The 22,054-nt window shown below is 42.6% G+C and overlaps 1 protein-coding gene across 2 annotated transcripts in view; it reads left to right on the forward strand.

The window, feature by feature from the left end:
- Positions 1-22,054, forward strand: part of DIAPH3 (diaphanous related formin 3) — a 1,016,686-nt gene that overhangs the window by 638,529 nt on the left and 356,103 nt on the right. The gene's annotated exons all lie outside the window — the stretch shown is intronic.

Here is a 22,054-nt window from a genome sequence, read left to right on the forward strand (position 1 = left end):
TTGCAGCAAGTAGCTGACGGGGGGGCGTACCAAGAACAATGGCTGCATAGCTAATAGGTGGAGGAGCACGCGGACTGGCTGAAACTTATATGGGGACCCTACGATTTTTTGGACAAACATTTTGCAAGTGTCCATTAATGGCGTGCACTGGCTCTTTAAAGGCTTAGATGCAGCGCTACTGGTTAAACCTGGATTTGTGCACAACTTGAGAGATATGCTGCTAGACCAAACAGGGTAAAAAGCTGCTGGAGACATCTGAGATCAGTGAAGGCTTGTTTTGAAGGGTTAGTTCACCTTTACCAAAAACTATCTATGCAGATAAGGTGCATCTGTAGATAAAAACAAACTGTACAGCTTTGACTAAAGTTGAATAATGTCCTTACTATAGTGTAGGTCATTTACGTACCTCATGAAGCTTGACTGGAAATCTTTTTGGATGTTGAGCAGTGCTTGCCTGGAAAACCTATAGAACCAGATACTCGCTCCCCCTTCCCCCGGAAGGTGCCAAATGGGGCAGCGGAGGGAGGGGGTGGCAGACAAGTGGAGCTTCCCCTTTTGGGTGGAGCTCCACTTTAATTAAAACAAAAAGTGTAGCGCTAAAAGAATGAGTGTACACAATCTAGATACAATTTGTACGCAAATGTAAGCAACCTGTGTTGAATCACAGAGGAGTCTCACACTTTTTCTGAAATCAGTGTAGACAACACTATGTGTAATGTATAATCCCCAGGGGAGTACACATACAACTCATGTGAAAAATGTGATATCAATAAAGTGATGTGGCATGAATCCAAAGAATTTGGATAATTAATAGTGTATCAGTCTATACAAGAGTCCTCATTTAATATTTAGGCAAAGTCAACCAATTTTCTCTTGGAGACCCACGATTAAGGCTGCAGGAAAACCAACGACAGAGATCTGCTTGTCTGTGGTGATGTCTGAAGACACAGCACTCAATAAAAATAGGTTGGATACTCTTACCGGAAATGTTGGACCCACCTGTCGTACGACAGTGGGTCTAGAATGCGTGTAGTGCCAAAGAGATTGTGCCCCAGCTCTTGATGGAATGGGTCCCAGCATACAATCCTCCCATAGACGTCCTCAATCTCAGGTGAAGGTAAACGATCCAGGTGGTCACTAGCTGATGTTTTCCACAGTCCAAGGTGGAGATATTTCTAGAACCAGATGTATCAAAACTTTAGTTTCGGATAAAAGCTCAAAAGAATAGCATGTAAACCGAAAAAAGAAAAAGAAGGGGGGGGGGGGGGGGCTCCGGATAGTGTAGATCAAAATAAACCAGTTGGTTTTATTAAAATATATGCATTTGATAAAAATAATCACTAAAAAATATAGAATTGATTAAAAAAAAGCAATGTGGGGTGCAAGTAATGCTGCCCGACGCGTTTTGACATAAATGGTCATCAACAGGGGCATACTTGCACTCCACGTTGCTTTTTTTTAATTGATTCTATATTTTTTTCACTTTATTGATATCACATTTTTCACATATAAGTTGTATGTGTACTCTCCTGGGGATTATACATTACACATAGTGTTGTCTACACTGATTTCAGAACAAGTGTGAGACTCCTCTGTGATTAAACACAGGTTGCTTACATTTGCGTACAAATTGTATCTAGATTGTGTACACTCATTCTTTAAGCGCTTTTTGTTTCACATTTATTGTAACTTTGTTTGAGTGCTAGCTGCTTGTTGTATTATAGTAGTGCGGTGTTTTCTCTTTTTTTGTACTTTAATTAAAATGCTTTTCAGGCCAAACGTTTGTGGCAATTTAGCAGGTTTATGCCAAATAATGAGATAGAATAAATTGATCACTAACAGTGGGGTTGATTTACTGAAACCGGAGAGTACAAAATCAGTTGCAGCTGTGCATAGAAACCAATCCATTTCCAGGTTTTATCAAAGCTTAATTGAACAAGCTGAAGTTAGAAGGGGATAGTCTACCGTGCACAGCTGCATCAGATTTTGCACTCTCCGGGTTTAGTATACCCTCCCTAATGTATTACATATTTAAGTACCCAGAACTTAAAATTTTCTGTGTGTCATTTAGACTACTTTTACACTGGGGCGGGCAGGTGTTGGCGGTAAAGTGCCGCTATTTTTAGCATCACTTTACAATTGTTTTAGCGGGGGTTTGTGGCTGCTAGCGGGGACGCTTTTAACTCTGCTCGCTAACCTCCGCTGTCTCATTGATTTTAATAGGCAGGGGCGCTTTAGGAGCGGTGTATACACCGCTCCTACAGCACTGCAAAGATGCTGTGTGCAGGACTTTTTCTACCGCCCTGCCAGAGCACCGCTCTCCAGTGTGAAAGCCTTCAAGAGGCTCTTTACTGGTGCTATTTTAGAGCTGTAGCGCCTGTAAAGCACCTCAGTGTGAAAGTAGCCTTAAGTTTAATGTGCACATGCTGGTCCACATATGCGGTAGGTGTGGGTTGTTAGTTAGAGTGTAATATGTTACATTTAAAAACATTAATTACAACATATTGGGAAAAATGAAAGGTTAATCCTTTTGTAGAATGTCACATTATGACAGCTAAATAGTTGGTGGCATTTCAAGTTATAATGTGTGCATTTTTCTGATAAAAGCCTTCTTACCGTTTTCTTTTTGGTTTAGTGTGCCCTGTAATATCAAGAGCTTTGTTAGTTGCTTATTTGTGTATAAAAAGGACTTTTTTATCAACTGCTGAGGGACATGTCCTTTACAAATAGTATGGTTAATTTATGAACAGAAGTACACATTGTGAGGAAATTACTATATATTTTTAAAACAAAATCACAAATCATACAGTGATATGAAAAATGTTTGTGTTTTTATTGTGTTCTCATTGCCACAAAATGTTAAGAATGGATTAATTGTTTTTTGCCTGAATGTGATGTTCTATACTAGACTAAGATAGTTTTTATCAAATGAAATTATTTCTTCTACTGTCAGAAGCAATAAGGCCCCTTTCACACTGAGGCGGGAGTGGCGTCAGCGGTAAAATGGCACTTTACCATAGTTTTAGCGGCACTATCCAGCCGCTAGCGGGCGGTTTTAACCCCCACTGACGGCCGGAAAAGGGTTAAAACTGCCCACAAAGCAGCGCTGCAGCTATGCTTTGCTGTCCGTCTAGCCTCACTGCCCCATTGATTTCAATGGGCAGGAGCATTGTATACACTGCTTCATAGATGCTGGCAGGAGTTTTGGGCTTTCACACTGGAGACACAGCAGCGGCTGTTTCAGGGTGCTTTGCAGGCGTTTTTAGTGCTGTAACGCCTCAGTGTGAAAGGGGCCTTACAGAATTCATGCAGCAATGATCATTTTCTTCTGATGATTCTCTATAAAGTAAAAGCAATTCTAGTGGCTATAGAAGGTGGTCCCACTCCGCCACCACATTTAGGCTTTTAGGGAGCCCACTTCCTGGGACAAAGTAGGAGGATCTGATAACGTTCCTTCCACTGTGTGACGTCAGAAGCGTCAAAGATTTTGTTCTCAGGTAAACAAGCCATTACCAGCTTGTGAAGCATCTGATCAAACTGATCTTGGCTTAATCAGATGCTTTGGAGGGCAGATGAGAGATCTGAGGTCTAATAGACCCCAGATCTCTCCATAAGGAGGACCTGTCATTGCCCATGCTATCACAAAGATTTTGTTCAAACCTTGTGATTGCAATAAAGAGCAAACAAGAAAAATGTAAAGATACAGTGTGTGTTTTTTTTTTTTTTTTTTATAAAATAAAAACAAAAATAAATGCATCCATGTCCCTGTGCTTGTGCACAAATGCAAACATGTGCATAGTTCCCTACAGCACATATGTGAGGTATCACCTTGAATATCAGAGCAAGGGAAATAATTTAAAGTGGTTGTAAAGGCAGAAGTTTTTTTTTTTTTTTTTTTTTTTTTTATCTTAATGCAGTAAGACAAAGAAAACCGGTTTGTGTGAACCAGCCCCCCTCAGCCCCCCTAATATTTACCTAAGGTCTATCTAGATCCAGCGATGTTGTATGAGAGACCCAGCTGTCAGGGACTCCCCTGTTGAGGCAGCAGTAGAGCACCATTGGCTCCAGATGCTGTCAGTCAGCCAATCAGGAAAGAAATGGAGTGGGGCTGGGTCACAGCTCCATGTCTGGATGGACACAGAGAGCTGTGGCTTGGTTTAGGGTGCCCCCATAGCAAGTTGCTTGCTGTGGGAGTATTCAGTATAAGGAAGTGGCCAGGAGCACCAAAGAGAGACCTGAGAAGCTGGGCTGCACTGTGCAAAACTACTTTACAGGAAAGATAAGTATAGACACGTTAGTTCTACAATGAACTCTCAAACATTATGTATTTTTTTTTTTTATTTCAGTTACGTATATAGTGCCATCAATTTACACAGCGCTTTACATATACATTGTACATTCACATCAGTCCCTACCCTCAAGGAGCTTACAATCTAAGGTCCCTAGCTCACATTTATACATACTAGGGACAATTTAGACAGGATCCAATTAACCTACCAACATATCTTTGGAGTGTGGGGGGAAACCGGAGTACCCGGAGGAAACCCACGCAGGCACAGGGAGAACATGCAAACTCCAGGCAGGTAGTGTTATGGTTGGGATATATATATATATATATATATAATATATATATATATATATATATATATATATACATATATATATTATTAGCAGAGACCCTAGGGAATAAAATGGAGGTCTTGAAACTTTTTATGTCGCAGAATATTTGCACAGCAATTTTTTAAACGCCATTTTGTTTGGGGGGAAAAAAAACTGTAAAGTTAGCCTGATTTCTTTGTATAATTTGACAGATTGTTACACCGAGTAAAGAGATACCTCACATATGCTTTAAAATTGCACACACTCATGGAATGGCGCCAAACTTTGACACTTCAAAACCTCCATAAGCGACACTTTACATTTTCTTACAGGTTACCTCTTTAGAGATACAGAGGAGGTCTTGGGCTAGAATTATTGTTCTCACTCTAATTTTCGTTGATACCTCACATGTGTGGTTTGAACATATGTGGATGTGACCTACGTATGTGCTTCTGCATGCGAGAACGTGGGGACGAGGGTGCTTTTATTTTACTTAGATTTTATTTTTATTTTTTTTGTATGCTTTCCCTTTATTATTTGTGATCACTTTTATTCATATTACAAGGAATTTAAACATCCCTTGTAATAGGAATAGGACATGCCACATCCCCCTTTATGGAGAGATGTGGGGTCTAAATGATCTCAGGCTTTCCAGCCGAGTCCCCGGCAATGTTTACTTCTGCCGGTCCATATGTGATGTCAAAACTTCGCACCTGGGCCTCTGAAAGTCATAGAGACTGCCAGGGACCACCTGGTCCTCAGTTTTCCCTAAGTGCCCGTTCACACAGGGGCGACGCGACTTGCAGCGCGACTCAGACGCGACCTGCACACAACTTTAGCGGCGACTTGCAAAATGACCTCTGTAAAGAAGTCAATGCAAGTCGCCTGAAGTCACCCCAAAAATAGTACAGGAACCTTTTTCTAAGTCTCTTTGTGTTTCAGCGGACAGTCCGCTCGTGTGTGGGCTTCAGCGGACAGTCTGGCGGACTAAGTCTTTCGGAATTTCCGTAATACAGTCCGTCCAACTTTGGTTTCAGCGGACAGTCCGCTCGTGAGTAGGCTAGTTGGACGGACTAAGTATTGCGCATGCTCTGAAAGGATTTACACGGCCGAAGGTTGCATTGCAGTGTATTGGACGTCGTATTTCTAGTCCCGTCGTACGTGCTGTACACGTCATCGCGCAAGCTTTCAGCGGACTGTCTGTTCATCGTGTGTGGTCAAGTCCGTTCATTCAAAAGTAGGACGGACTGTCTGTCGGATTGTCTGACGGACTTAGTTGGACGGACAATCCTCTCGTGTGTACGCGGCCTAAGAATGATCATGTGAATGCCTGTAACTGCAGTGGTAAACAAGTGATTAAAACATGACATGTTCAGTATCTGTTTATTCAGCATAATGTCATATTTTATATTTTACCAAACCATTTGGTATTCTAGTGTGTTTTTGTACATTAAAATTTATGAAAGTGTATTTGTTTCCCGAAAATGTCCCAAACACGTATTGCATGTATTATTGTGTGACACAAAAATAGGCAACACCCACCATTGTATTTTCTAGGGTTTCTGCTTAAAGTGGTTGTAAACCCTTACAAACCACTTTGACCTACAGGTAAGCCTAGATTAAGGCTTACCTGTAGGTCCAAGCAATATCTCCTAAGCCTATATGGTTTAGGAGATATTTGCCCGAAAACGGGCACCGCTGTCTACGGCGCATGCGCCGTAGACAGCGGCGCGCAGGCGCACTGAACGTGGCAGTTCCAAAAATGGAGCTGCCGCATTTGTCGACTCCCGTGTGCATGCGCGGGAGTGACGTCATCGCGGCTTCGCCAAATGACAGCGGCGGAGCTGCGAGACGCCACCAGCAAGATGGATGCGGCGGACTACAGGGGACAGCGCGACTTCGCTGGCTCCTGTGTCAGGTAAGTGACACATAATGGGCTACTATGCGATGCATAGTAGTCCATTATGCTTTACCTTTGCAGGGAAAAAAAGAGGAAGTAAACTCATCAGGGTTTACTTCCTCTTTAAGTGTGTGTATATACAGTACTGTACGTGCAGGGGATGAATGTCAGAATTGTCTCAGACTGTAGCTTGTTATTGATTTTCTTCTTCCTAGTCAAACTCTGCTATACATATTTTATTTTCCACAGTTAAGCTGGGTGTGGGCTGAATGTCAAAAAACGACCGACCGACATTTGAGCCTGTGTATATTGGTTTGTCTGACAGAAGCTGGCCATTTAGCCAGCCTCTATTGGTCGTGTATGCTGGAAAACCAGCCAACCGACTCCCAATCAGGCAATGGCAAAGAGCGCTTATCAGAGTGTTCTGGCGGGGGGGGGGGGGGGGGGGCGGCACATCCCCCTGTCCGAACACAGCGCAGCGTGGGAGATTGTTGAACTAACCTCGCATGGTTAGTACAGGGGGTCCAACTGTAACTTCTTTTTTCTTTTTTCATTTTTTTCATTCAACTGTTGGGGTTTAATGAAAAAAAAAATCAAATAGTTTGTACCCGGCTTGGAGGACTTACATGGCTTTCTATACCCCATATACTTTGTGATTGTTGCATGCTTGTGCCAAAATAAATGATGTAATTCAATGTTTTTTTTTTTTTTTTTTTTTTTTTTCCTGTTGACTTGCATTAGAGGAGAATATCGGATCATAGGATGATAGTATTGGGTGAATGTGATACCCAACAGTGGGAGAGGGGATACTGACTCACCCTGATTGGGTTGGTGCCCTATACCCTAGATCCCGAACTAGAAAAGCATAAGAGGAAAAAATGGTGATGGGAAGGAGCCCGGTAGTTTTATGGGATAAAGGGATTGGGCAATTTGCAGTTTTCTCCCAACAATTAAAAAAAAAAAAAAAACTGCGTTACGTCCAAAATACATGAAAGTGAGCAGAATACAAGCAGTGAAAACACAAAGGAACCAGAATCTGAACAAAACATTGCCCAAGATTGCCTTAGAGACCCTGGCTTCCTTGTGATGTGGTAAAGATGATGAACCAGAAGACCAACATCTGGCTATTTCTTAGGAACCCTGGAGAAGACAGGCAAATATGCAGATTAAATCAACAAAAATGCCCACATTCGGGGGGCGTGGCCGGCACGTGACTGGAATGGCCGCCTGAGACCTGAGCTCTCCACATCCACAGCGGCGTTAAGCGACTTCCCGCACACCTCAGCCCATACCGAGACCACGGTGACCGACATAACCTCCCGCTCTACATCGGAAGGATGTCGCTGAAACGAAAGGAATCCAGGCCGCCTCGTAAGCTGACAGCTTTTATGTATCAGCCGTTGGCGCGGCGAGGTCAAGATGGCGCCGCTCCGTCCGGGAGCGCTACATATGCAGAGGCCACATCCTCCCCTCACAGAAGTACTAACTCCAGCACTTCACCTACAGCACTGGTAAGTGCATCTAACAGCAGTGACCCACCCCGCTCCCCTCCCGGGACTCCAACTACCCACAGCCCAGCTAAGAGCAAAATGAGACTGGATGCATCAGAGATAGGCAGAGATGGCTGTAATGCAGGAGAACAGCCCTTCTCCACACCATTGTCTAGTCCCCAGCCAGATGCCATTACCTCCTTCCCCACCATAGGACAGACTGTTGTGGACACTACCCTTAAGGAGATGCTTATATCTCTCCGAAGCTCCTTACAATCTGATATGCTCTCATTCATGCAAGGCTTCGACAATAAACTGGGAACAATAGATAACAGAGTCACTCGCTTAGAAACGAACTTGGATGCCATGGCTGCCACTATTAGTGACTTAATTGACTCGCAAGAAGCACAAGCACAAGAAACCAAGTGGCTGACTGACAAGTTAGCAAATTTAGAGGACAGGACCAGGCGCAATAATTTTAAGATCAGAGGGGTGCCCGGGTCAGTGCAAAACACTGATCTACCTGCCTTTGCAAAAGGCCTCATAAAGTCACTGCTGCCTGAAGCGAAAAACATGGAGTTACTTGTAGATTGGATACATAGATTGCCAAAATCTGCGTTTCTACCAGATTCTGTACCCAGAGATGTTATTCTCAGGGTACACTTTTTTCACATTAAAGAACAGTTTATGCAAAAGGTGAGAGCGTTACCAACACTTCCTGACCCATATGCTCACCTACAATTTTTTGCTGATTTATCTCAACACACCCTGAGCAAACGCAGACAACTTAACAATATAACCAAAACCCTGCGTAACAACCAAATCCAATATCAGTGGATTGCACCAGCCAAACTTTCCATCACCCACGCGGGTTCCAAACATGTTATATCCTCAGTACAACAAGGTTTGCAGAAGTTGCAGGACTGGAATATTATCCCATCCAACAACGACCTAGTACCTATGGATCAAAGCAACATGGGAGCCATGTTACCACACCCCCTGCCTCCGAGGGGTCACAGTCACATTCCATCTACCTGAATGGCTGAGGCTCGTCTACATGGTTATACTCTGTGGATGTGATCCCTGCTCACGCTCGGTTTCACTGGACTTTTACCCCCGTCCAGGGTCCCTAGACACCGTTGTGTCGGGTTTACACCCTGAACACTGTTAGTGTTTGTTCTTATTTTTTATTTTTTTTCTCATTCCTGTATTGTCGTTTCCCTGGTGGAAACAAACTTCCTGCTTGGGAGCAACTTTACCCTTTACCTCATCACTCAACCTTAAGGTTCACGACCCCCCTTGCCCGCACAGCTCCCTTTTGTGACCAGTGTTCTCTCCCCCTCCTCCCCCCCCTTTTTTTTTTTTCTTTCTCTCTCTCTTCCTCTCTCCTTACAGGTACTCCGGATCTATGCAAGACTTCTCTCCCAGAACCTGTTGTCATCGCTTTCATTAGACCCCACAAGAAACCTTCTGAAAACCCTCCTTTCTACGGTACTGTCTTCTTCAAATATTATTCAAACTTACGAGTGGCTACTGACACCTGACCTGCTAAATAACGCAAAGGTACTGTTACTCGTCTCTGCTGTATCCCACCACATATCATGACTATAAAAATTGTCACTATTAACACCAGGGGATTGAATCATCCTGCAAAAAGATCCTCCCTGTGGGCCTTGGCCAAGCAATCTAAATGTGATATAATTTGTGCTCAGGAGACACACTTTTTATTCAGCAATCCTCCTTCCTGCACAAAGAGGAACTTTAGCAATGTATATACTGCTAACGCACCTCAAAAAAAGAAAGGAGTATTAATTGCTATTAACAAGTCATTAACCTTTCAACAAGATCAATGTCTTTCTGACCCTGGAGCAAGCTACTTAATCTTAAAATGCCATATCAATAACACACCCTATACCATCGTAAATGTCTATGTCCCAAATACCCACCAAATCCGTTTTCTTCGGAAACTACACAAAACAGTTCACTCACTGCAACAAGGGACAACTATTTGGTGTGGCGACTTCAACTGTACCCCTGATCCAGAATTAGACTCCACTTCTCACTCCAAAAGAAGACGTCCAGAATTGAACTCCCTTCTACGTGACCTGGGCCTTTACGATGTATGGCGATGCACCCATGCAGATGAAAAGGACTACACTTTTTTCCCCCTGCCACAATTCGTATTCCCGAATTGACCTCTTCCTCACAGGCCAATGGACTTTACAAAAAATCTCTAACTCTACTATACATCTAAAATCTTGGTCTGACCACTCCCCTGTAAGTATAACTGTAGAGGACACTGCCAGAAGTGCTCCGACTTACCTTTGGAGGTTGAACACCACGATTATGCAATCTCAACCATATACCCAAACTCTAGTGGACAATCTAAAATCTTTTTTCGAACTTAACGAAAACTCAGTTGATGATCCGGCTGTTTTATGGTCCGCGCATAAGGCATTTATGCGCGGACTCTTTATACAATTGGGTGCTCAGGATAAGAGGCAGAGGAGGCAGCGAATGAACAAATTGTTAGCAGACATACAATCCACAGATTTCCTTAACAAGCAAAATCCTACACCAACGCTTAAATTGCGACTTATTGCTCTCAGACTGGACCTTAGATCCCTGCTCTTAGAAACTCATGACAAGTACCAAAGGCGGCTTAAAATTAGGTTCTATGCTGAGAGCAATAAGCCCGGTAGTTTTCTCTCCCATCAGATCAAAGGGTATTCCATCAAAACCCATCCGCCCTTTATCTACCACCCTCATACTAACACTAAATTGACCAATCCACAAGCCATTGCCAATGCCTTTAGTGCATACTACAGCTCACTTTACAACTTGAAAGACGACCCGACTCAACCCCATCCCTCATCAGCACAAATCAAAACATTTCTGGATTCGATTGATCTGCCTAGTTTAACCCCTCTTCAGTTAGAAGACCTGAATACACCTTTCACAGAAACAGAAATTAAAAGGGCTATTCAATCGCTACCTGCCAACAAAGCACCGGGCCCTGATGGTTTTGTGGGAGAGTATTACAAAAAATTTGATTATATTCTCACCAAATACATTACCCCAATGTTTAATTCTGCTGCCTCCTCGGCCTCTTTCCCCCAAGAAATGTTGAAAGCATTAATTGTCACAATACCGAAGCCAGGGAAGGAACCCACATCGACCCAAAATTTCAGACCTATCTCCTTGCTCAATCATGACGTAAAATTGTATGCAAAAGTAATAGCAAATAGGCTTAATGACTTAATGCCGCTACTGATACACCCTGATCAATCCGGCTTTATTAAAGGGCGCCAAACGTCTGATGCGACCCGCCGAATGATCAATATCATCCACTACACAGTGACTCATCGAATGCCTTCTCTGCTTCTATCTTTGTATGCAGAGAAGGCATTCGATAGAGTTCACTGGCAATATCTCCAACAAACACTGGAAAAATCCGGATTCCGAGGCCATATTCTCTTGGCAATCTTAGCCCTCTACTCCTCCCCATCAGCGCAAGTATACTGCTCTTCCATGTTAACTACCGAATTTAATATATCTAATGGTACTCGCCAAGGTTGCCCCCTCTCCCCATTAATCTTTGACTTAGTAATTGAACCCCTTGCAACTAAAGTCAGATCCCATCCAAGCATCTCAAGTATTCCTATTGGAGATAATGAACATAAAATTAGTCTTTTTGCCGACGATGTGATCCTTTCCTTGTCCAACCCTTCTTCTTCCCTGGCTTCGGTACAAAATTTGTTAGATGAATTTAGTTGTGTATCTTACTATAAAATTAATGCATCCAAGTCCTACATACTGCCCTTAGCGATATCTCCTGAACAGCAACAACATCTGAGCGACCAATACCCCTATACATGGTCTACAAATTCAATCACATATCTGGGCATTAACCTGACAAGCACTACCAAAGATTTATACAAATCGAATTTCATTCCGTTTCTCACCACACTCTCTACTGACCTAGCGAATATCTCCAAACTTACACTGTCCAACTCAGGCAGACTTGCGGCATTCAAAATGCTCAGGCTCCCCCAACTGATATACCTGTTCCGCACACTACCCATACCTATACCAACCTCCTTTTTCAGGCAGATTCAGACAATAATTCACAAATTTATATGGCAAGGTAAGAAATCTAGAGTAGTGCAACGTATACTCATGAAACATAGGAAAGTAGGGGGTCTGGGATATATTATCGTTAGAGACTATTACTTTGCAGCCATTTTGGCTCAACTCAAGGCCTGGTTTACTCCAGATCCTTATATCCACTGGAGTGCCATAGAAGCTTCTCAGGTGGTAGGAAATAATTTACGTAATTGGCTAATCTCTAACCCCAAAATTAAGTTATCTGACATCTCACTGTCACCAACCATAAAAGCATCGGTAGCGGCATTCTCGTACTTCGCAACGCACTTTCATACTATGGCTCCCACCTGCACAATTCCCCTCCCCATTGGAATTCTTAACCTTCTAACTCAAGACATACAGCTCTCTTCTTGGAAGAATAAGGGTATTTCACACATCACTGATCTATACGATGGCGACTTCATTTACTCTTTCACCTCCTTACAGAATAAATATTCATTCCCTGCTAAGGAATACTTTACTTATATTAGTATATCACACTGCCTAATTCAAACCCCCTCCCTACGTCGCACTATACCTACAATGCTTGGGCATACTTTTCTAACGATTCATCGTCCACCAAGGGCATTTCCCTCTTCTATGCACTATTGGATGGTAAAGACACCTTCGAGAAATTACCCCCTCTGCTAAAGTGGGAAAAATAATTGGGTACCTCATTTTCCTCACAACAATGGCAGACTGCTTTACGAGCCACTTTCCTAGCAACAAAGTCAGCAAACCTATGGGACCTCACATACAAGATTAACCTTAGATGGTACATCACTCCAATGCAGATGCACAGATATAGTCCCACAACAGATCCTGCCTGCTGGAGACTATGTGGTCTCCCTAGCAACTTATATCACATTCGATGTTCTTGCCCGAAACTAACCCAGTTTTGGAATGACCTATTTCTAATCATATCTGCTCTTACTCATATTGCCTCCCCACCTAATCCAGAACTGGCGCTCCTGAATATTGGAATTGAAAATTATCCACATCATCTCCAATGCATTGTTACACACATTTGTCTAGCAGCAAGGTTGACCATTGCACGCAATTGGAAATCCCCTGACCTCCCTTTACACACTGAAGCCATAAGAGCAACGCACTTACATGGCATGTATGAACGTATGTACGCCTCCGCTGAAGGACTATTGCCTAAATCAATCAACCGCTAGAAACCCTGGCTAGAATGGTACGAATCAACCATGCCTGTAATCCCTTAAACATTTATACCGTTTAGTGAGAGAAGCATATCACACGCGGCCTCATGTACCTTTCCCATTTTTTTTTCTCTTTTTCTTTTCTCTCTCGCCATTCTCCACCCCTCCCCCTTCCTCTTAAATATATATCCTGGGCATTACCGGTTCTTCACATCCGGACATTTCTTCCCCCCATTAACCCTCAGGTTTTACTGTTACTATTTCATGTTTTATTTCCATAAAGCGATTTGCCTTTCACATCGCACCTATTGAATATACTGGAGTTGTTACTATTTTCGACATCATTTCTACCCTGTACATGGGAGTATCCCCTTAATATCGGCAATAAAGGGACCCCTGGAAAAAAACAGGAAAATACTTGCACGCGCTACTGAAGGAAAAGGTAACTAGATCACCATCATATGTTCAAGATACAAGACATGTCCTTATGAAAATTGACGGTCTCTCCATACCATTGGATGCTATTTTGACAAGTATTGTCGTTGAATCGCTATACACTTTTATTCCACACTCATGGGGCCTTGCATCTACAGTTTATTTCTTAGATCAAAACTACCCCCTGATGGGAGCACAAAATGAGTTCCTTTTGGAGCTCCTACAGTTTGCGCTCACCAATAACTATTTTCAATTTGTCGGCATCACATGCAGAATCAGGGTACCTCTATGGGTTCCCCATGGGCACAGGCCTATGCCTGCCTCCACCTGGGGTGGTGGGAGGAGGAGGTAGTTTATATCTTAGTCCAATACCTCAGCCATACATTGCTCTGGCTTAGGTATATTGACGATGTGCCACTGATCTGGAATGGCACCTCAGAGACCCTGAAGGATGTTGTTGATGAGCTGAACTCAAACACAAGGAATATAAAGATCACCTTTAACTATGATCTCCAACAGATCCCCTTTCTTGACCTCTTGATTAGAGTTGAAGAAGGAAAACTGGTCACTAGTACATACAGAAAGGAAACAGTGGCTAACACCCTCATTGAAGCTGTAAGTCACCATCCCAAGTTTCTAACGGTATACCCACTGGACAATTCCTCCGGATTTGCAGAAACTGCGGCCTGGAATCTGAATACAAAACAGAGAAGACACAGCTCTATAAACACTTTAGGGAGAGACAATACCCCCCATAGGTCTAAATGAAAGGCATCTCAGAGGCCAAGAACATATCTACTAAAAGTAAAAGAGGTTGAAAATCAGCCTTGAAACGTTCAAGTAGAGCCAGTTAAGTTACACCATATGGAACAAAATAGGACGCTGTCAGAAAAGTACTTAAACACTGGCATCTCCTTACATGATCACCCGTACTAGCTGACATCATAGGACTGAGACCACTTATGGTGGCAAAAGAAAACCCAGAAATCGAGCTGATGAAATGGTCAACTCAGGATTTATAAAAACAACTCCAAGAACATGGCTTGCATATCTACCTGAAATAAAGGGAATGTTCCCATGTGGAAAATGTAGGATCTATCCTCACGTTGATATAACTAATACCTTCATGGATGCAAGTAGGCAAAAAAAAACATACAAAATTAAGCAATTTATTAATTGCAACAACACAAGAGTTCTTTACATGTTGGAGTGCCGTGACACAAACCTTATGTGGGGAAAAACAAAACGGCCCCTGAAGGTACACATTGGTGAGCACTTGTGGAAGATCAGAGGAAAAGATTATGAGAAACCAATTGTTCAATATTTTATCAAATAACATAAAGGTTAGGTAAATGACCTCCAAGTAAAAGGTTTGTTTGCCTTAAATCTTTCCAGTAGAAGGGGAGACTTTAACACTGTGCTCTTGCAACATGAGAAGGAATGGATCTTTCGACTGGGAACTATGGCACCTGTGGGACTCAATAACTAACTGAATCTCCAGGTGTTCATTAACCCATAGGACAAGCTATCCATATACCCATATACCGGAAAGATCCCTCCCTTCGCCATGTCTGTAATGGGCTGACTAACTGGATGAAACATACCATCTCCACATCTTTGGATGTGATTACCTACTTATGGCATATAACTTTTGGTAATTTCTTAATTAGTACTGTAGGACTATACACTGTAGCTACTCAACGAAGGATGAACAAGACTAATTTCAAGGACTGGGTGTGCCCCAATGAGGTCTACCCATCACCATTTGAAAAACTACCAAAGACTATAAAGGACTGCACAAATGGGCTCACCACCCTGAAGAAGTTTGCATGCCCAGTGAACGCTAGCCACAGTTCACCCCATTTGCTCTTGGCACCCTAGCCCATCCTCTCCAACCAATTGCCGCAATTTTATGTATGAAACTGAATCTAACCAGGACATTCCCTGCTGTGAAAGAACACCCATATCTCCAAGTGTAATTCATAACCTGGGAAATCCCAGACTGCCAGTTTATTTCCACCTGTGACGGACCCATACCCACCAGCAAGTCCAGGCTGAGCCAAATAACTTGCAAAGTGCCGGATGGTAGTCTCGCACTCATAGGTTACCGCCCCATCCTGGGAGAGACTAATGTCAGCTGTGTGTGCAGCATTGAACTCCTCAGATGTGCCTGAGTGCAGAGCACACACCTAACTGCCACTGGTAGCAGTGATTCACTGTACCACACACCGGATTAACCAGCAACAGCACTCAACTTCTCAGATGTGCTGACAGCAGATTACATGCTATGCCGCCCTCCCCCTGAGCAGCGATCCACTGCACCACACACCTGCCAAATCAGTCTGACCATTCTCTGGAGTCACGGCAATCCCTGCCTTCAGCAGCCCTATGATCTGTCAACCGTGAGTAACTTCAATATCTCCAGCATGGAGGACGCTCTCTATATGTGTAGGCTTATCTCACAAAACAGCCCATAGACTATTTAGCCTCAAGACTCCTCAGGTTCCATCATTGCTTGAGTCATCACCACTGATCTAGCCCGGGGCATACATATGACTGTACTACTGATGTCTGCGTCAGTGTGCTGGGCCAACAACCACCCCGTAGTGATCGGAGAGTGGGTCTGTGATGGAATTTCCCCCAGCTCTGCAGGACTGGCGAGTACAGCTCTCCCTGCTTCGGTGGGGCTGAGCAGCTGGGCATTCCCTGGGAGGTCGATTCGGGGGTCCCTCACTTCTCTGTTCTCTCCCTGTCCATATCTTCCCCACCCCATCCCTGTGGGGGATGCTGCATGAGGATGCTGAGCGGTGTGTGTGTCATATGCTGGGGCTCTCCGGGGGCTGCATTGGCTGGCTGTGCCCTGTCTTTACCAAGGTATTTACTAAAATAGAAAAAAATGTCCAAAGAAAAACCCAAAGAAATATATAAGAAAAAAGCAGCACACACGCAAACAAAGTTCAAAAATTCAAGAGCAAAAAGAAAGTGTAGCGCTAATTATTGCAAACAATATATCAAAGTATTCAAACACTGATGATATGATAAAATGGTGAATGCTGCAAAGAAAATAATAATGAAGTGTCAATGTGCTCAGACAGTGACAATGTGTATATAGCAGCAGCATATGCAATGCTTATCCCAGATCAGAAATCAGTGTATATAAACAAATATACATGTATAAACTGTATATGGGATAGCCCACAATGATATTAAAATAAAAAGTCCCACACAGATTAGTACAGGCCTTGAAGGGGCAGGTGCCCCCCTTTCCAGTCACGGCCCACTCCACAAGGGCTATCAGAATGTCTTGGGCCTTCCAACATCTAGTGTCAAAATTCTACAGGTAGATGTCAGTGCATCTGCTGATGCCTGTTTTGGCCGCAAAGTTTTGCAGGCAGCTGTATAATTGCAGTTGCACATACAATTTGTTCCTGTTTTTTTGTGTAAAATGCAGTACCTTTAAGTTAATGCACTGTTGCATTTGTTACCGCAGTTTTGGTGTGGTTTGAGGGTAGTGTCTCTCTGTTGAGGAGCACTCTGTTTTTTTTGTGGTGGTTATTCCACACACTGTCGTTTTTGTGGGTAAAGTAAATACTAGTTCCAACTTGGCATGGTAAAGAGAGGAGCTGTGTCAGTTCGTGAATATAAGAGATAATAGGAGTTTTTGTACTCACAGTAAAATCCTTTTCTCTGTAATTCACCGACTGACACAGCACCCGCCCCTCCTATTTTTCTTTACGTTATACTGCTTGTTGACGTACTGAGGCTGCATGGCAGGCTGGGGGGTTGTTACCTAAGGGACCACCCCTTGGGCGAAACTGAAGCCGCGTACACATGGGCGGATTGTATGGCCTACTTAGTCCGTCATACAATCCGACGGACAGTCCGTCATACTTTCGAATGAACGGACTTGACCACACACGGATGCACAAACAGGCCGTCGAAAGCTTGCGCGATGACGTGTACAGCACGTACGACGGGACTAGAAATAGGAAGTCCAATACACAGCAATACAACCTTTCGCCGTGTAAATCCTTTCTGAGCATGCGCCATTCTTAGTCCGTCGAACTAGCCTACTGACGAGCGGATTGTCCGCTGAAACCAAAGTATGACGGACAGTATTACGGAAATTCCAAAATACTTAGTACGCCAGACTGCACGCTGAAAAAGTCAGCTGAAGCCCACACACGAGCGGACTGTCCGCTGAAATGTGTTTCGACGGACTAAGTTGGCCATACAGTCCGCCCGTGTGTACGCGGCTTAAAAGTTCTGTGTTTTTCATAACATCTTATGCCTAGTCTTCTCCTAAAGGTGGAGTAAGAACCCAATGGCTAAGAGAGGAGCTGTGTCAGTCGGTGAATTACAGAGAAAAAGATTTTACGGCGAGTACAAAAAATCCTATTTTTTTGCATATAACACACTTGGTTGATTCTGGGAAATAGAGCAGACAGAGGTCAGGAAAGCGAGTTCATTGCCCTTCACTGAGCTGACACCACTGCATGCCTCTTGTCTGAAGCCCCCTTCCACCATCCCAGGTCTGTCAGTCCATATGCATTAGACACAGCTATAACAAGTGTGGACCTGTTACCCCATTAGTGCCCTTGTTCTAGGTGTATCTGTGTGCTGGTGGCAATCTTATTTTTTAATGCTATTTTATTTTCACTGCTTGTAGTCTGCTCACTTACATGTATTTTGGACCTAATAAAGTTTTTTGAACTGTTGGAGCAGGCCGCAGATTGCCCAATCCCTGTATCCCCTAGAACTACCTAGGTTCCTTCCCATCTTCATATTTTCCTCATAATGAATTATGGCACCTTTTGCAGTATTTGCAGTGTAATGTGCATTTTTTGACATGTCTCATACAAACCTGTCATCTTTCTTCAAACTTCAGTCAGTTGTTCAGCAAACTATGGTTGATCTCATCAATTATACAGCAAACCACAGAGTCACTTGACAGACTGGAGTGTCGGAGCCAATTGTCGGAGTCACTTATCAGTGTTGGGTGTCAGTTATTTGTACTTTTTTACATTAACAAATGCATATTATTAAAAAAAATATATATTATTTTATATTTTTGTTTTCAGCCATGTGCTAGTTTGTTGAGTATATAATAGACATCTGTGTATGCAGAATGTAGGACACCATTTTTACACAGCTTACTTGTATTTTTCCTCAACAGCTGTACTGCAAAAAATTCTATTTATACAAACCTGAATTACAGATAAACCACACCAAGACTGTACAGTGCTTTAACCATTCTATCAAGAGTCTTGGTTCTAATGTGAGAGGATAATTCAGATGCACTCACTACTAAGCCTGTGGACTTTTTCCTCTGCAGATACCATCATTAACCTGCCACACAATAAATTGTCTTCTGAGCTTTGAACTATAGCATCCCAGGGAGGAAATATCCTCACTAAGAAACATATGATATGCCTAGACCAGAGTCTACAAGCCCTTCAATGAATGGGTTTATGCCAAGCTTGACACTAAATTGACATAAATCACCCCCCTCCCCCCCCCCCCCAAAAAAAATTCAGGTGTGTGGTATATTCAGAATCTGTATGTAGTGAGAAACAGCATATTATAGGCATGTTGATTTGTATGATGTTTTTGTGTAATCAACATATCACAAGGATAAGATAATACCATAAAGAATAAGAAATGGTAAGTAACTGACTGTGTTAATGTCAGAAGGTTTGGCAGATACTGTAAATGAGTACTCGGATAATCATAGATACAAGAAAAGCATTCAGCATCTGTGCTTACCTATAAACCATTATTTGTATCACTGTAATAAAAGATTCACTAGCTGACCCAGTTGTTCTGGTGTCAGTTTATGCTGCTTTCCACAAAGCGCACACTGTTGATTCCTTTGTTTACTTTCTTATAAAAATAAATATTTTATGACCGATAATGTATGTGAAAAATGTTTTTTTTGGTTACAGCTACATTTAACTGTATTATGTGGTTTAGAACCACTTTACCATATAACTAAAATATGTTTGTTTTGTTTTTTTTGTTTTTCCTACAAAGTGTTTTTATAAATTTAGTGAAAAAGCCTGTTAATCACCAGATAAATTAAGTAGGTCCACCATAAATTTACTCCTCAGCCTTTGAAAGTGCTCATATAACATGAATCAGGCCATGCATTTGGTGTGTTTGCTGTCTTGATTTAGACTATTCAAACTCGAGCTACCACCCTGATCAAGCTTAAAGTGGTTGTAAACCCTTATAAACCACTTTGACCTACAGGTAAGCCTAGTTTTTTTTTTAAAGAAATACTTAAAAATACTTAGAAATAAGTACTTAGAAATAAGTTAGCAATCCCAAATATTTAGAAGAACTAACCACAATTCCTCTGTGGACTCCCTAATGGTATGATGCCTAAGTGATTACTTTTTAGCACTGAGTATACATTTCTGATTAAATTCCCAACTACCTCTGCAAAAATGTTGCCCAAATCTATAATGTACCTCTACCCGGCTTCACTGTTGCCTGCAGACACTCATTATTGTACGGCGCTCCAGGCCTTTAATGAACAAACAGCCTTCTAATACTGTCAGTTATTACAACTATGGACTCATTAATCCAGAGCACCTGCTGTTTCGCTATTTTGCACACCAGCTCTTGTTTTTTTGCACATGGGTGAGTAACTTGGTCTTGTTTCCACATTTTTTGGTAGGGCACTTAAGCTGTAGCTCTTATATTATTATTATTATTATTATTATTCACGATTTATATAGCGCCAACAGTTTGTGCAGCGCTTTACAATGTATGAGGGGGGGTGCAACACAATACAGTACAGTTCAATACAAAAGGTACAGGAGGGCCCTGCTCATGGAGCATACATTCTAAAGGGAGGGGGTGGTGGTACAAAAGGTGATAGCTGCAGAGAATGATTTGATGGGTGTGGCTCAGGGACAATAGTTGTTAAGAGGGTGTGGGATGTCACACTTCAAAATTATGCCCGCTCTTAGAATGTCAACAAACTTTGACCCTTAAAAATCTCCATAGGTGACGTTTAAATATGTCTACAGGTTACCAGTTTTGAGTTAGAGGAGGTCTAGTACTAAAATTATTGCTCTCGCTCTAACAATCACAGCAAAACCCCACGTGTGGTTTGAACGCAGCTTTCATATGGGGGCACGACTTGCATATGCATTCACTTCTGCACGATAGCTCGGCAGGATGGGGTGCTTTAATTTTTTTTATTTATATTTATTTTACTTTAAAAAAAAAATGTATATATTTATTTTACTTTTATTTTTATTTTTTTTTATTGGTTCACTTTTATTCCTATTACAAGGAATGTAAACATCCCTTGTAATAGGAAAAAAAGCATGACAGGACCTCTAAAATGTGAGATCTGGGTTCAAAAAGACCTCAGATCTTATATTTACACTAAAATGCAATTAAAAAAATTCCCCTTTAAGACCATTGGGCAGACGTTTGAAATCGCTTCCTCCATCCAATGGTGTGGAGCCAATCGGGGGCCACCTTTCCCTCACTCGGCATCCAGCCTGTGAGGAAAGAGGACCCGGACGTCTCCGTCGCTACTGCCAGCTCCGGTAAGTGACCGAGAAGACTGGAGCGTGGCGGGAGGGGGCCTCTCCCACCCCCGATAAAAGTGATCTCACGGCAAATCCACCACTGAGACCATTTTTGTCTGAAAGCTGACCGCCCGCTGAAGAAGAGTATACTGGGGTTATGGCAGCTATCTGCTACCATAAGAACGGTATTCCTCTTCTAACAGCCACCGTATAATGATGGCGGGTGGTCAGTAAGTGGTTAAGTAACTTTGTACCATTTCCACACAATCTCTGAAGCTCAGTCAGAGAGACCATTGCATTCTTGGTCACCTCTCTTACTAAGGCCCTTCTCCATTGTTTGCTGTTTGGTCAGGCGAGAAGCTTTCGGAAGAGTTCTGGTTGTGCCAAACTTTTTCCATTTGAGAATTATGGAAGCCATTCTGCTCTTGGGAGCCGTCAGTGCAGCAGAATTTTTTGTTGTAGCCTTCCCCAGATCTGTGCCTTGAAATTCAATCTCTGAGCTCTGCAGGCAGTTCCTTTTGACCACATGACCTTTGCTTTAATACAGAATGCATTATCAGCTGTGCGCCCCTTTATAGAAAGGTGTGTGCCTTTCCAAATCATGTCCAATCAATTTAATTTACCACAGGTGCACTCCAAACAAGGTGTAGAAACATCTCAGCAACAACCACGAGAATTGGAAGGCATCTGAGAGGTGTTGTTGCAAGGGGCCTGAATACTTTGTCCAATGTGATTGATATATATATATATATATATATATATATATAT

Source organism: Lithobates pipiens, unplaced genomic scaffold (assembly GCF_037356315.1).
Source record: "Lithobates pipiens isolate NorthernLeopardFrog02 unplaced genomic scaffold, aLitPip1_a1.2 Scaffold_16, whole genome shotgun sequence".
Taxonomy (NCBI): domain Eukaryota; kingdom Metazoa; phylum Chordata; class Amphibia; order Anura; family Ranidae; genus Lithobates; species Lithobates pipiens.